This window comes from Cetorhinus maximus, unplaced genomic scaffold (genome assembly GCF_964194155.1).
Source record: "Cetorhinus maximus unplaced genomic scaffold, sCetMax3.hap1.1 HAP1_SCAFFOLD_592, whole genome shotgun sequence".
Classification (NCBI taxonomy): Eukaryota; Metazoa; Chordata; class Chondrichthyes; order Lamniformes; family Cetorhinidae; genus Cetorhinus; species Cetorhinus maximus.
The window spans coordinates 38,962-53,774 of record NW_027596534.1 but is presented as its reverse complement, the minus strand read 5'-3'; the positions used below and the strand labels follow the sequence as shown (position 1 = coordinate 53,774).

The following is a 14,813-nucleotide window of genomic DNA, read 5'->3' as shown; positions in this document are numbered from 1 at the left end:
CAATCAGTGGGTGGGAATCAGATAGCTTTCCAATTAAATCTGGAGTCAGGCAGGGCTGTCCTCTCTCGCCTGTTCTTTGCTGAGTCCATCAGGAAGGATCCGGGCATTAGAGGAGTTACGATCCCAGGCAGTGGAGGCACTCAGATCAAAGCCTCCCTGTACATGGACGATGTCGCCGTCTTCTGTTCTGATCCGCTGTCGGTGTGCAGACTGATCCACATCTGCGACCAGTTCGAACTGGACTCGGGAGCCAAGGTAAATCGTGGGAAGAGCGAGGCCGTGTTCTTTGGGAACTGGGCTGACCGATCCTTTGTCCCCTTCACCGTCAGTGCTGACGGCCTGAAGGTGCTGGGGATATGGTTCAGAGGGACCGGGGTATGCGTTAGAAACTGGAAGGATCCAGTGTCTATGGTGAAAAGGAAACTGGGAATCTGGGAGCGACGCTTCCTCTCCATTGCGGGTAAGAACCTGGTCATCAGGTGTGAGGTACTCTCGCTGTTGCTGTACGTGGCGCAGGTCTGGCCCATTCCAGACTGCTGCGCGACGGCGATCACCCGAGCCATCTTCCGCTTTATCTGGAGGTCGAAAATGGATCGTGTCCGCAGGGACGCGCTGTATAAGCCTCTAGATAAAGGGGGAATAAACGTGCCCAACATCGCCCTCATACTGATGGCCACCTTTGTGTGCGGCTGTATCAAGCTGTGCGTAGACCCTCGGTACGCAAACACCAGGTGTCACTACGTGCTGAGGTTCTACCTGTCCCCGGTTTAGCGAAGGATGGGTGTGGCCACGCTGCCGCGGAACGCTCCAAGTAGTTGGACCGTGCCGTACCACCTGTCCCTGGTGGAAAACTTTATGCAGAAAAACACCTTTGACCCCAAGTCCATCAGGCAGTGGTCGGCACGTAACGTCCTATAGGCCCTGCGGGGAAAGGAGATGGTGGATCCTGTGCGATGTTTCCCCGAGCAGACTGTCAAAGTCGTTTGGCAGAATGCCTCGTCTCCAGAACTTTCCAACAAGCACCAAGACGTAGCTTGGCTGGTGGTGAGAAATGCCCTCCCCGTCAGATCCTTCCTGAAGTCTCACCCTCTCTGCATGTTGACCTCGAGGTGGCTGTCGTGGGGACGAGACCGTTGTTCACCTCTTTGTGGAATGTGCGTTTGCAAAGAAGGTCTGCAGAGAGTTGCCGTGGTTTTTGTCGCGGTTCATCCCAAGCAGTTCTGTGACACAGGTCTCTGTGCTCTACGTGTTGATCCCAGGGACAGGGACGCACATCGAGACAAGCAGGTGGAGGATCATCTACTCGGTGAAAGACGCTCTTTGGTCTGCCCGAAACTTGTTGGTCTTCCAGTGCAATGAGTTGTCCCCAGCAGAGTGTTGCAGACTGGCTGGCACATTCCAAGGCCGAGGACTACGTGCTGAGGGACGCACTAAAGCTTGGGGCAGCCGCCACAAATGCGCAGTGGGGAACGGTCGCTGTCTAAGACCTTTCAGCCATAGTGCACCGAGGGACTGGGAAAGGTATGGACCCCTCGGCCTGAAAGACTCACATTGAATGTATGCAGTGAATATTACATTTATCACAATTGTATTGAAGCACCTCAGAGTGCAACATGATCTATGTAGATAACTTGAATACTATTGCACTGTCTGACTGCCTGTAATGAGCATGTTGAAATGTCTGTAATGTTCATTGATCGTATTGAAGCGTCGCAGGGTGCGACATGATCTATTTGAAAAACTGGAATATGATTGCACTTTTTGCGATGGCCATTTTGAAATGTTTTGTAATGTTCTTTCAGATATTTTATGGATAAGGTATATTTTTCCACAAAAAAACGACAACAGTTACAAAGAAAACCAACAGCAGCAACAACAGCTCTTCTCCACAGTCTGAATTAGAATTTCAGAGTCAGAAAACAGAGCAAAAAAACACGCAGCGTCCTGAAATGACAAACCTGAAATGAAAGTGTACTTAGTGTATCAAGCCTTTAAACTGCATTGCTGAAAACTCCTTCCTGCCTGCTAGTGCAACAAGATGCTGCAAAGTATATTACACAGCGAATCAGGCCTTCAGTCGTCTTGACTTGTGCAGCTCCAGTGACTTCAGGCCTCCAAAAGCAGGCCAGTATTTGAAAGGGCTCCTCTTGACAAGTGTAAGACCCTGATCAAACTAAATATTTTAATTTTCTTAACCAGTGAGATTGAACGAACCGTGATGCATGTCCAAGACAAAATAGAATATAAAGCAATGTAAAGTAAATTAATAACAAATTGAGAAAGTAAATATGGAACACAAAATATTTTAAAACTAGGGCACAGGTTAAAAACATGATCCTAATTTCTGTTGAACTGAATGAGGCGAGTCATTACAGTGCGTGACCGATTTGTTTAAGTGTGCGGGCCCATTAAACTTTTTGCACAGCCGCGCAAATTTAAAGGGGCTTATGTGGCGGTGTGTCTGTGAGGAAACCTTACTGAGGTAAAAGGTGATTGAAAAAGTCAAGCCTTTCTCCCCTAGCAGTTACCACTGAGGACAGAAATAATACCGAGCGCTGATCTATCACCGAGCACTGAGGCCGGCCAAGGGGAGGCATCTGAAAGCTGCAGAGAGAGCAAGAAGCCAGGATGGACGACTGAGAATACTGGCTGAGATAGACAGCAAAAACTGTGACACAAGCTCAGGTAAGCGTGGTGTTTTGCAGTTCAAGTTCATCACTTTGTGACAGTATAGGTATTTTTCACTTTCCTAGGATAAGGCTGTTCCCTTTCTAGAAGTTAGAAACAGCCGTGCAGATGTATTTTCTGCGCTCCTTTGCTTGCCTGCTGAATAGGACTGATGGGAGGGGAAAAGGTGATTAAAAGAGAGCCGACATCATTGCAGGCTGGCAGATGGTGTGCTGTGCTGTGCACGCAGGTGGTTTTGTTGTTTGGCTTGTGTGTGACTTCTGGTTGAAGCTGAAAGATTTCTAAAATTTTGAAGGAAATAATCTTCGAGAAGGGGAGAAACATTTTCAACATTTTAACAGGATCTAAGGCTGTTCGCTGTGTCGTACCTGTACTTATCCTTGCTGCCACCTGCCTTCTCACTGCTGATCATCATCTTGTGTTATTATAATGATATAATGCATTGGACTTATTTACTGTGACTTCATAACATGACACATTTCCCTTCTGGTGATGTCATGCTGACATCCCGTAAAGGAAATAGACCAACAGTCAGCCCAAAAGAAGGCCCAATGCCAAGCAAAGGAAGCCCATAAACGAGGATGCTAGACAGCTCGTACAAAAGAAAGCAGGGCATCAGGAAACAACTCAACAGCAGCTGACGTAGTACTCTCCAGGTTCAGTGCAGGAGAAGCACTGGAATCAGTAAAAAGTAATGCCCCTACATGTCTGAACATACAACTTAGGAGCAAGAGTAGGCCACTGGGCCCCAAGAGCCTGCTCCACTACTCAGAAGATCATGGCTGATCCGATTGTAACCTCAACCCCACATTCCTGCCTACCAGCGATAACCTTCCAACCCCGCCTTGTTAATCTATCCAGCTCTGTCTTGAAAATATTCAAAGACTCTGTTTCCACCACCTTTCGAGGAAGAGAGTTCCAAGGACTCTCTACACTCTGGGAGAAACGCTGCTGACTTTGCCTTCCCTGTAGATGTGGAAGGACTTTAGCTGCATACCTGGTCAGCTGGCAAGCTCCACAGACCGATCGGCGCAGGCTTGGAGGGCCGAAGGGCCTGTTCCTGTGCTGTACTTTTTTTTCTTCTTTGTTCTTTGACTGCTCAAGCTGAAAGCAAAGACAAAAATACAGCAGGCCTCGATCGAAGAACTCCTCTGCGCTGTGAGCTAGTTGCTCACACGGAAACTCAGCTACAAAGACTCATGGATTGTCTCTCATGCCTGTCACGTGTTCTCCCTTGTGACTGAGTGTTTCTCGAAATTTTCCATTACCTGCCAGTTACACGACACATCTAGCGCAACCGTAGACAGCGACCTTTCTCCATTACGCCTTTGCCCCAAACTTTAGTGCGTCCCTCAGCACGTAGTCCTGGACCTTGGAATGTGCCAACTCTTTGCAATGGAAGACCAACAAGTTTCGGACAGCCAAAGAGTGTCTTTCACCGAGTGGATCCTCCGGCGGTAGTTGATGTTTGTCTCGGCGTGTGTCCCTGGGAACAGCCCCTGGAGCACAGAGTCCATACCTGTGTCACGGAACTGCTCGGGATGCACCTCGACAAGAACCACGGCCACTCTCTTCAGAGTTCTGGTGATGAGGCATTCTGCCAAATGACCCTGACGGTCTGTTCGGCGAACCGTCCGCCGGAATCCACCATCTCCTTTTCCCGCAGGGCCTCTAGGGTGATACGTGCTAACCACTGCCTGATGGACTTGCGGACAAAGGTGTTTCTCTGCATAAGTTTTTCCACACGGGGCAGGTGATACGGCACTTGGAGCGTTCCGCGGCAGGGTGGCCAGACCCATCCTTCGCAACACCAGGGACAGGTAGAACCTCAGCACGTAGTGACGCTTGGTGTTTGGGTCTACACACAGCTTGATACTGCCATACACAAAGGTGGCCATCAGGATGAGGGTGATGTTGGGCATGTTTTTTCCCCCTTCATCCAGAGTTTTTTTACATCATGTCCCTGCAAACAGGATCCACTTTTGACCTCCAGATAAAGCGGAAGATGGCTGGCGTGATCGCCACAGCGCAGGAGTGAGGAATGGGCCAGACCTGCGCCACGTACAGCAACACCTGTCCCTGGTGGAAAAATTTATGCAGAAAAACACCTTTGACCACAAGTCCATCAGGCAGTGGTCAGCACGTAACGTCCTAGAGGCCCTGAGGGAAAAGGAGAGGGTGGACCCTGTGGGATGGTTCCCCGAGCAGACTGTCAAAGTCATTTGGCAGAATGCCTCATCGCCAGAACTTTCCAACAAGCACCAAGACGTAGCTTGGCTGGTGGTGAGAAAGGCCCTCCCCGTCAGATCCTTCCTACACGCCAGGAGGCTCACCCCCTCTGCACGTTGCCCTCGAGGCGGCTGTGGTGGGGAAGAGACCGTTGTTCACCTCCTTGTGGATTGTGCCTTTGCAAAGAAAGTCTGGAGAGAGATGCAGTGGTTGCTGTCGAGGTTCATCCCGAGCAGTTCTGTGACACAGGACTCTGTGCTCTACGGGCTGTTCCCAGGGACACACACCGAGACAAACATCGACTGCAGCTGGAGGATCATCAACTCGGTGAAAGAGGCGCTTTGGTCTGCCCGAAACTTGTTGGTCTTCCAGCACAAAGAGTTGTCCCCGACCGATTGTTGCGGACTGGCACAATCCAAAGTCCAGGACTACGTGCTGAGGGACGCACTAAAGCTTGGGGCAGCTGCCGCAAAGGCGCAATGGGGAAGGGTCGCTGTCTAAGACCTTTCTACCACAGCGCACCGAGAGACTGGGAACTGTTTAGAGCCCCTCGGGCTGTACAGATCAAAATGAAAGGCTGTAAATGATTGTAATATTGTTTGTACTGATGCACCTGGTGATACATTTTGTAAAAGTTTAACCTGGATTGTACCCTTGTAATGTTGTTTTTGAAATGGTTTGGAATGTGATTGAAGATATTTTATGAATAAAGTATATTTTTACAAAAAAAAAAAAAAAATCTGTTCTTATCAGTTTAATATCTGATACGTCCCTTATCTGGGGACCATATATTAAATTGATTTTTGGAGCAGGGAGATGGAATAGGGGCTTGCTCCGTCCACTCCACGCATCGACCCGGTATTGCAGTATCTCTGGGAATGGTGCACCACCCCTTTCCAGGGGATTTTCAATGCTAAAAATAGTTTTCTTACAAACATCTGCTTTCTTTACTTTTCAACATGCACATCTTTCAAAACACAACTTTCTTTCTTTCTCACTCACCCGCACCATCTACACACAAAAAACACGCACGCTCACCCAACGCTCACAGACACCACTCTCATCTCACAAACACTCTACCTCACTCATACAAAAACATCTTTCACTTGCAAATACACCTCTCAAACACTCTCTCAGCTGCACCTTTCGCCTCACAACACTTTCAACCAGCTCTCTGCTGCCGCTCCCGCCCGCTGCTGCTGCTGCTGCTGATACAGCAACAGTCAAAACTCACACCTCAAAGCTCACACACTTTACACAGCTACTCGGAAACGTCTACATCCACGTTCACACAATCCTTACACTGCACAAGGAGCCCATTCCGCCCGTCGTGACTGCACCAGCTCTCCCAATGAACATTTCACTTCGTGCCATTCTCCTGCCTTCTCCACGTAACCCAGCACATGCTTTCTTTTCAAATAATCATCTCATTCCCTCTTCAATTGAACCTGCCTCCGCCACGCTATCAGGCGGTGCATTCCAGACCCTGACCACTCGCTGCTCCTATCACTTTTGCTTCTTCTGCTAGTTACTTTAAACCTGTGCCCGCTCCTTCTCGATCCTTTCATCGGTGCAAGCAGTTTCTCCCTATCTACTCTCTCCAGATACCTCATGATTTTCAATACCTCTATCAAGTCTCCTCTCAGACTTCTTTTCCCCAAGGAATACAGTCCCAACTTCTCCAATCTTACTTCATAACTCAACTTCCTCGCCCCTGGAACCAAACTCGTAAACCTCTTCTGCACTCTCTCCAATGCCTTCACTACCCTCCTAAAATGCAAGTCAAAATGCAATCCATCAGAGTCAGCATGGCTTTATGAAGACTAAATCGTGTTTGACTAAATCGCTAGAGTTCTTTGAAGATGTGACAAGCAAAGTGGATAATGGCGATCCTGTAGATGTAGTATGTCTGGACTTCCAGAAGGCATTTGATAAGGTGCCGCACAAAAGATTAATACACAAGATAAGATCACACGCAGCTAAGGGTAATATATTTGCTTGGATAGAGCTTTGGCTAACCAACAGAAAGCAGAGAGTCAGGATAAATGGGTCTTTTGTGGATGGCAAGCTGTAACTAGTGGGGTGCCACAGGGTTCGGTCCTTGGGCCCCAACTATTTACTTGGATTCAGGAGTAGAAGGTACCATAGCTAAATTTGCAGATGACACCAAAATAGGTGGGAAAGTAAGTTGCAGTGAAGAAATGAGAAATTTACAAATGGATATGGACAGGTTAGGTGAATGGGCCAAAATTTGGCAGATGGAGTTTAACGTGGATAAGTGAGGTTATCCAGTTCAGCTCCTACAGGCAATGGTCACGGTGGTGGTCCCACGGGCCATCGATCTGGTCGGGCGGAAACGACTCTCGTTCCTCCGGCCTGGGTATTCTGCTGCGGGGAGGCAACTTCACCGTCTCCGAGGTCAAGGAGGTGGTGGGCGGGCGACTCCTCGTAGCAGACGTAATGTACAAGAACGCTCCACTCCGGTTAATTAACGTGTATGGCCCGTCACAAGGAGCTGAGCGGCTGGAGGTTTTTCAGCAGCTCCCACTGCTGCTGGCGACCTCCAGGCCGTTCATTCTGGGCGGTGACTTCAACTGCATCATCGATGCGGCTGGACGATCCGGCAGGGCCGGCAGCAGATTGGACGCTACGTCCAGATCCCTGATGGAAACAGTTAAGGATGCCAAGCTGCACGACGTCTTCAGCAACCCTGCAGACGGAGCGCAGCGTAGATACACCTGGTCGCGGCCAGACGGGTCCATTCGTTCCAGGATAGACTTCCTCTTTGTGTCCCGTGCATTCACAGTCAGATCCACCGAGGTCAAGCCGGTGTTCTTCTCTGACCACTGCATCCTACTGGCGGACTGCCACTTGGAGAAGGACCTGAGGGTGGGCAGGGGGGCATGGAAGCTATTCGTGCAACTGCTGACCCCAGAGAACATTGAGGAGCTCAAGAGGGCTTATGAAGGTTGGAGAACCATGAAACCCCTCTTTGAGTCCCTGACACACTGGTGGGAAGCGATCAAGGGAAACACCAAGAGGTTTTTCATCCTCAAAAGCATCCAGAAAGCTAGAAAGGAAGAGAGGGAAATGTCCCGACTCCAGAAAAACATGCAGAATCTGCTCCGGCTGCAGTCGGTGGGGGTCGATGTCAAGGAAGAACTCCAAGAGGTGAAGAGCCAGCAAGCCTCGCACTTTGCCTCCAAGAACATCTTCCGTTCCAGAGTCCGCTCCGTGGAGCAGGATGAGACGTGCTCACGTTTCTTCTTCCAAAAGGAACAGAGAGAGAGCTCTGTGTTCAGCAGCCTGAATGAAGAAGACAGATCAGTAAAGTCAGCGCAGTCCGACATTTTGAGGATCAGCAAATCCTTTTATGCCGGATTTTATGACGTGAAGCCGACGGACAGCACGGCCTCCCAGTCCTCCTTGTCCTCTATCACGGAGGTCTTAGGCGACAGTACACGGGAGAGGCTGGACAAACCGCGAACTCCTGACGAACTGACTTAGGCCCTTGAGTCCTTCGAGAAGAGTAAATCTCCCCAGAAGCGACGGCTTGCCGGCGGAGTTGTATTGGGCTCTGTGGGACTGGATGGGCCCAGACCTGCTAGGGGTGTACGAGAGTATGCTCCTGGCCGGCAGTATGTCAGAATCCATGAGGAAAGGCATCATCACCCTCATGTACAAGCACAAGGAAGAAAGGGAGGAAATTAGAAATTGGCGACCCATTTCACTGTTGAATGTGGACTATAAGATTCTGTCCAAGGTCATCGCCAATCGGGTCAAATCCGCTCTGGAATTGGTGATACACCCTGACCAGACCTGCACTGTGCCGGGCAGGAAGATCTCTGACAGCCTGGCGCTGCTCAGGGATACGATTGCCTATGTGCAGGACAGGGGTGTGGACACCTGCCTCATCAGCCTGGATTAGGAGAAAGCCTTTGACAGAATATCGCACACCTACATGGTGGATGTGCTCTCAAAATGGGGTTTGGGGAGGGAATTCGCAATTGGATCCAGTTGGATCCTACTCTACACTAACATCAGTAGCACAGTCTCAATCAATGGGTGGGAATCAGATAGCTTTCCAATTAAATCTGGAGTCAGGCAGGGCTGTCCTCTCTCGCCTGTTCTTTGCTGAGTCCATCAGGAAGGATCCGGGCATTAGAGGAGTTACGATCCCAGGCAGTGGAGGCACTCAGATCAAAGCCTCCCTGTACATGGACGATGTCGCCGTCTTCTGTTCTGATCCGCTGTCGGTGTGCAGACTGATCCACATCTGCGACCAGTTCGAACTGGACTCGGGAGCCAAGGTAAATCGTGGGAAGAGCGAGGCCGTGTTCTTTGGGAACTGGGCTGACCGATCCTTTGTCCCCTTCACCGTCAGTGCTGACGGCCTGAAGGTGCTGGGGATATGGTTCAGAGGGACCGGGGTATGCGTTAGAAACTGGAAGGATCCAGTGTCTATGGTGAAAAGGAAACTGGGAATCTGGGAGCGACGCTTCCTCTCCGTTGCGGGTAAGAACCTGGTCATCAGGTGTGAGGCACTCTCGCTGTTGCTGTACATGGCGCAGGTCTGGCCCATTCCAGACTGCTGCGCGACGGCGATCACCCGAGCCATCTTCCGCTTTATCTGGAGGTCGAAAATGGATCGTGTCCGCAGGGACGCGCTGTATAAGCCTCTAGATAAAGGGGGAATAAACGTGCCCAACATCGCCCTCACACTGATGGCCACCTTTGTGTGCGGCTGTATCAAGCTGTGCGTAGACCCTCGGTACGCAAACACCAGGTGTCACTACGTGCTGAGGTTCTACCTGTCCCCGGTTTAGCGAAGGATGGGTGTGGCCACGCTGCCGCGGAACGCTCCAAGTAGTTGGACCGTGCCGTACCACCTGTCCCTGGTGGAAAACTTTATGCAGAAAAACACCTTTGACCCCAAGTCCATCAGGCAGTGGTCGGCACGTAACGTCCTATAGGCCCTGCGGGGAAAGGAGATGGTGGATCCTGTGCGATGTTTCCCCGAGCAGACTGTCAAAGTCGTTTGGCAGAATGCCTCGTCTCCAGAACTTTCCAACAAGCACCAAGACGTAGCTTGGCTGGTGGTGAGAAATGCCCTCCCCGTCAGATCCTTCCTGAAGTCTCACCCTCTCTGCATGTTGACCTCGAGGTGGCTGTCGTGGGGACGAGACCGTTGTTCACCTCTTTGTGGAATGTGCGTTTGCAAAGAAGGTCTGCAGAGAGTTGCCGTGGTTTTTGTCGCGGTTCATCCCAAGCAGTTCTGTGACACAGGTCTCTGTGCTCTACGTGTTGATCCCAGGGACAGGGACGCACATCGAGACAAGCAGGTGGAGGATCATCTACTCGGTGAAAGACGCTCTTTGGTCTGCCCGAAACTTGTTGGTCTTCCAGTGCAATGAGTTGTCCCCAGCAGAGTGTTGCAGACTGGCTGGCACATTCCAAGGCCGAGGACTACGTGCTGAGGGACGCACTAAAGCTTGGGGCAGCCGCCACAAATGCGCAGTGGGGAACGGTCGCTGTCTAAGACCTTTCAGCCATAGTGCACCGAGGGACTGGGAAAGGTATGGACCCCTCGGCCTGAAAGACTCACATTGAATGTATGCAGTGAATATTACATTTATCACAATTGTATTGAAGCACCTCAGAGTGCAACATGATCTATGTAGATAACTTGAATACTATTGCACTGTCTGACTGCCTGTAATGAGCATGTTGAAATGTCTGTAATGTTCATTGATCGTATTGAAGCGTCGCAGGGTGCGACATGATCTATTTGAAAAACTGGAATATGATTGCACTTTTTGCGATGGCCATTTTGAAATGTTTTGTAATGTTCTTTCAGATATTTTATGGATAAGGTATATTTTTCCACAAAAAAACGACAACAGTTACAAAGAAAACCAACAGCAGCAACAACAGCTCTTCTCCACAGTCTGAATTAGAATTTCAGAGTCAGAAAACAGAGCAAAAAAACACGCAGCGTCCTGAAATGACAAACCTGAAATGAAAGTGTACTTAGTGTATCAAGCCTTTAAACTGCATTGCTGAAAACTCCTTCCTGCCTGCTAGTGCAACAAGATGCTGCAAAGTATATTACACAGCGAATCAGGCCTTCAGTCGTCTTGACTTGTGCAGCTCCAGTGACTTCAGGCCTCCAAAAGCAGGCCAGTATTTGAAAGGGCTCCTCTTGACAAGTGTAAGACCCTGATCAAACTAAATATTTTAATTTTCTTAACCAGTGAGATTGAACGAACCGTGATGCATGTCCAAGACAAAATAGAATATAAAGCAATGTAAAGTAAATTAATAACAAATTGAGAAAGTAAATATGGAACACAAAATATTTTAAAACTAGGGCACAGGTTAAAAACATGATCCTAATTTCTGTTGAACTGAATGAGGCGAGTCATTACAGTGCGTGACCGATTTGTTTAAGTGTGCGGGCCCATTAAACTTTTTGCACAGCCGCGCAAATTTAAAGGGGCTTATGTGGCGGTGTGTCTGTGAGGAAACCTTACTGAGGTAAAAGGTGATTGAAAAAGTCAAGCCTTTCTCCCCTAGCAGTTACCACTGAGGACAGAAATAATACCGAGCGCTGATCTATCACCGAGCACTGAGGCCGGCCAAGGGGAGGCATCTGAAAGCTGCAGAGAGAGCAAGAAGCCAGGATGGACGACTGAGAATACTGGCTGAGATAGACAGCAAAAACTGTGACACAAGCTCAGGTAAGCGTGGTGTTTTGCAGTTCAAGTTCATCACTTTGTGACAGTATAGGTATTTTTCACTTTCCTAGGATAAGGCTGTTCCCTTTCTAGAAGTTAGAAACAGCCGTGCAGATGTATTTTCTGCGCTCCTTTGCTTGCCTGCTGAATAGGACTGATGGGAGGGGAAAAGGTGATTAAAAGAGAGCCGACATCATTGCAGGCTGGCAGATGGTGTGCTGTGCTGTGCACGCAGGTGGTTTTGTTGTTTGGCTTGTGTGTGACTTCTGGTTGAAGCTGAAAGATTTCTAAAATTTTGAAGGAAATAATCTTCGAGAAGGGGAGAAACATTTTCAACATTTTAACAGGATCTAAGGCTGTTCGCTGTGTCGTACCTGTACTTATCCTTGCTGCCACCTGCCTTCTCACTGCTGATCATCATCTTGTGTTATTATAATGATATAATGCATTGGACTTATTTACTGTGACTTCATAACATGACACATTTCCCTTCTGGTGATGTCATGCTGACATCCCGTAAAGGAAATAGACCAACAGTCAGCCCAAAAGAAGGCCCAATGCCAAGCAAAGGAAGCCCATAAACGAGGATGCTAGACAGCTCGTACAAAAGAAAGCAGGGCATCAGGAAACAACTCAACAGCAGCTGACGTAGTACTCTCCAGGTTCAGTGCAGGAGAAGCACTGGAATCAGTAAAAAGTAATGCCCCTACATGTCTGAACATACAACTTAGGAGCAAGAGTAGGCCACTGGGCCCCAAGAGCCTGCTCCACTACTCAGAAGATCATGGCTGATCCGATTGTAACCTCAACCCCACATTCCTGCCTACCAGCGATAACCTTCCAACCCCGCCTTGTTAATCTATCCAGCTCTGTCTTGAAAATATTCAAAGACTCTGTTTCCACCACCTTTCGAGGAAGAGAGTTCCAAGGACTCTCTACACTCTGGGAGAAACGCTGCTGACTTTGCCTTCCCTGTAGATGTGGAAGGACTTTAGCTGCATACCTGGTCAGCTGGCAAGCTCCACAGACCGATCGGCGCAGGCTTGGAGGGCCGAAGGGCCTGTTCCTGTGCTGTACTTTTTTTTCTTCTTTGTTCTTTGACTGCTCAAGCTGAAAGCAAAGACAAAAATACAGCAGGCCTCGATCGAAGAACTCCTCTGCGCTGTGAGCTAGTTGCTCACACGGAAACTCAGCTACAAAGACTCATGGATTGTCTCTCATGCCTGTCACGTGTTCTCCCTTGTGACTGAGTGTTTCTCGAAATTTTCCATTACCTGCCAGTTACACGACACATCTAGCGCAACCGTAGACAGCGACCTTTCTCCATTACGCCTTTGCCCCAAACTTTAGTGCGTCCCTCAGCACGTAGTCCTGGACCTTGGAATGTGCCAACTCTTTGCAATGGAAGACCAACAAGTTTCGGACAGCCAAAGAGTGTCTTTCACCGAGTGGATCCTCCGGCGGTAGTTGATGTTTGTCTCGGCGTGTGTCCCTGGGAACAGCCCCTGGAGCACAGAGTCCATACCTGTGTCACGGAACTGCTCGGGATGCACCTCGACAAGAACCACGGCCACTCTCTTCAGAGTTCTGGTGATGAGGCATTCTGCCAAATGACCCTGACGGTCTGTTCGGCGAACCGTCCGCCGGAATCCACCATCTCCTTTTCCCGCAGGGCCTCTAGGGTGATACGTGCTAACCACTGCCTGATGGACTTGCAGACAAAGGTGTTTCTCTGCATAAGTTTTTCCACACGGGGCAGGTGATACGGCACTTGGAGCGTTCCGCGGCAGGGTGGCCAGACCCATCCTTCGCAACACCAGGGACAGGTAGAACCTCAGCACGTAGTGACGCTTGGTGTTTGGGTCTACACACAGCTTGATACTGCCATACACAAAGGTGGCCATCAGGATGAGGGTGATGTTGGGCATGTTTTTTCCCCCTTCATCCAGAGTTTTTTTACATCATGTCCCTGCAAACAGGATCCACTTTTGACCTCCAGATAAAGCGGAAGATGGCTGGCGTGATCGCCACAGCGCAGGAGTGAGGAATGGGCCAGACCTGCGCCACGTACAGCAACACCTGTCCCTGGTGGAAAAATTTATGCAGGAAAACACCTTTGACCACAAGTCCATCAGGCAGTGGTCAGCACGTAACGTCCTAGAGGCCCTGAGGGAAAAGGAGTGGGTGGACCCTGTGGGATGGTTCCCCGAGCAGACTGTCAAAGTCATTTGGCAGAATGCCTCATCGCCAGAACTTTCCAACAAACACCAAGACGTGGCTTGGCTGGTGGTGAGAAAGGCCCTCCCCGTCAGATCCTTCCTACACGCCAGGAGGCTCACCCCCTCTGCACGTTGCCCTCGAGGTGGCTGTGGTGGGGAAGAGACCGTTGTTCACCTCCTTGTGGATTGTGCCTTTGCAAAGAAAGTCTGGAGAGAGATGCAGTGGTTGCTGTCGAGGTTCATCCCGAGCAGTTCTGTGACACAGGACTCTGTGCTCTACGGGCTGTTCCCAGGGACACACACCGAGACAAAAATCAACTGCAGCTGGAGGATCATCAACTCGGTGAAAGACGCGCTTTGGTCTACCCGAAACTTGTTGGTCTTCCAGCACAAAGAGTTGTCCCCGACCGATTGTTGCGGACTGGCACAATCCAAAGTCCAGGACTACGTGCTGAGGGACGCACTAAAGCTTGGGGCAGCTGCCGCAAAGGCGCAATGGGGAAGGGTCGCTGTCTAAGACCTTTCTGCCACAGCGCACCGAGAGACTGGGAACTGTTTAGAGCCCCTCGGGCTGTACAGCTCAAAATGAAAGGCTGTAAATGATTGTAATATTGTTTGTACTGATGCACCTGGTGATACATTTTGTAAAAGTTTAACCTGGATTGTACCCTTGTAATGGTGTTTTTGGAATGGTTTGGAATGTGATTGAAGATATTTTATGAATAAAGTATATTTTTGCAAAAAAAAAAAAAAAAAAATCTGTTCTTATCAGTTTAATATCTGATACGTCCCTTATCTGGGGACCATATATTAAATTGATTTTTGGAGCAGGGAGATGGAATAGGGGCTTACTCCGTCCACTCCACGCATCGACCCGGTATTGCAGTATCTCTGGGAATGGTGCACCACCCCTTTCCAGGGGATTTTCAATGCTAAAAAT

The 14,813-nt window shown here is 49.5% G+C and overlaps 1 non-coding gene and 1 pseudogene across 1 annotated transcript; both read left to right on the top strand.

Annotated features, from left to right (window-relative positions):
* The first annotated feature begins 5,630 nt into the window (after window positions 1–5,630).
* LOC144674235 (U2 spliceosomal RNA) lies at window positions 5,631–5,809 on the top strand (annotated as a pseudogene).
* An 8,793-nt stretch (window positions 5,810–14,602) lies between these two features.
* On the top strand, window positions 14,603–14,784 carry LOC144674230 (U2 spliceosomal RNA). Its single transcript, XR_013574490.1, has one exon. It is a non-coding gene; the product is annotated as a U2 spliceosomal RNA (small nuclear RNA).
* The last annotated feature ends 29 nt before the right edge of the window (window positions 14,785–14,813 follow it).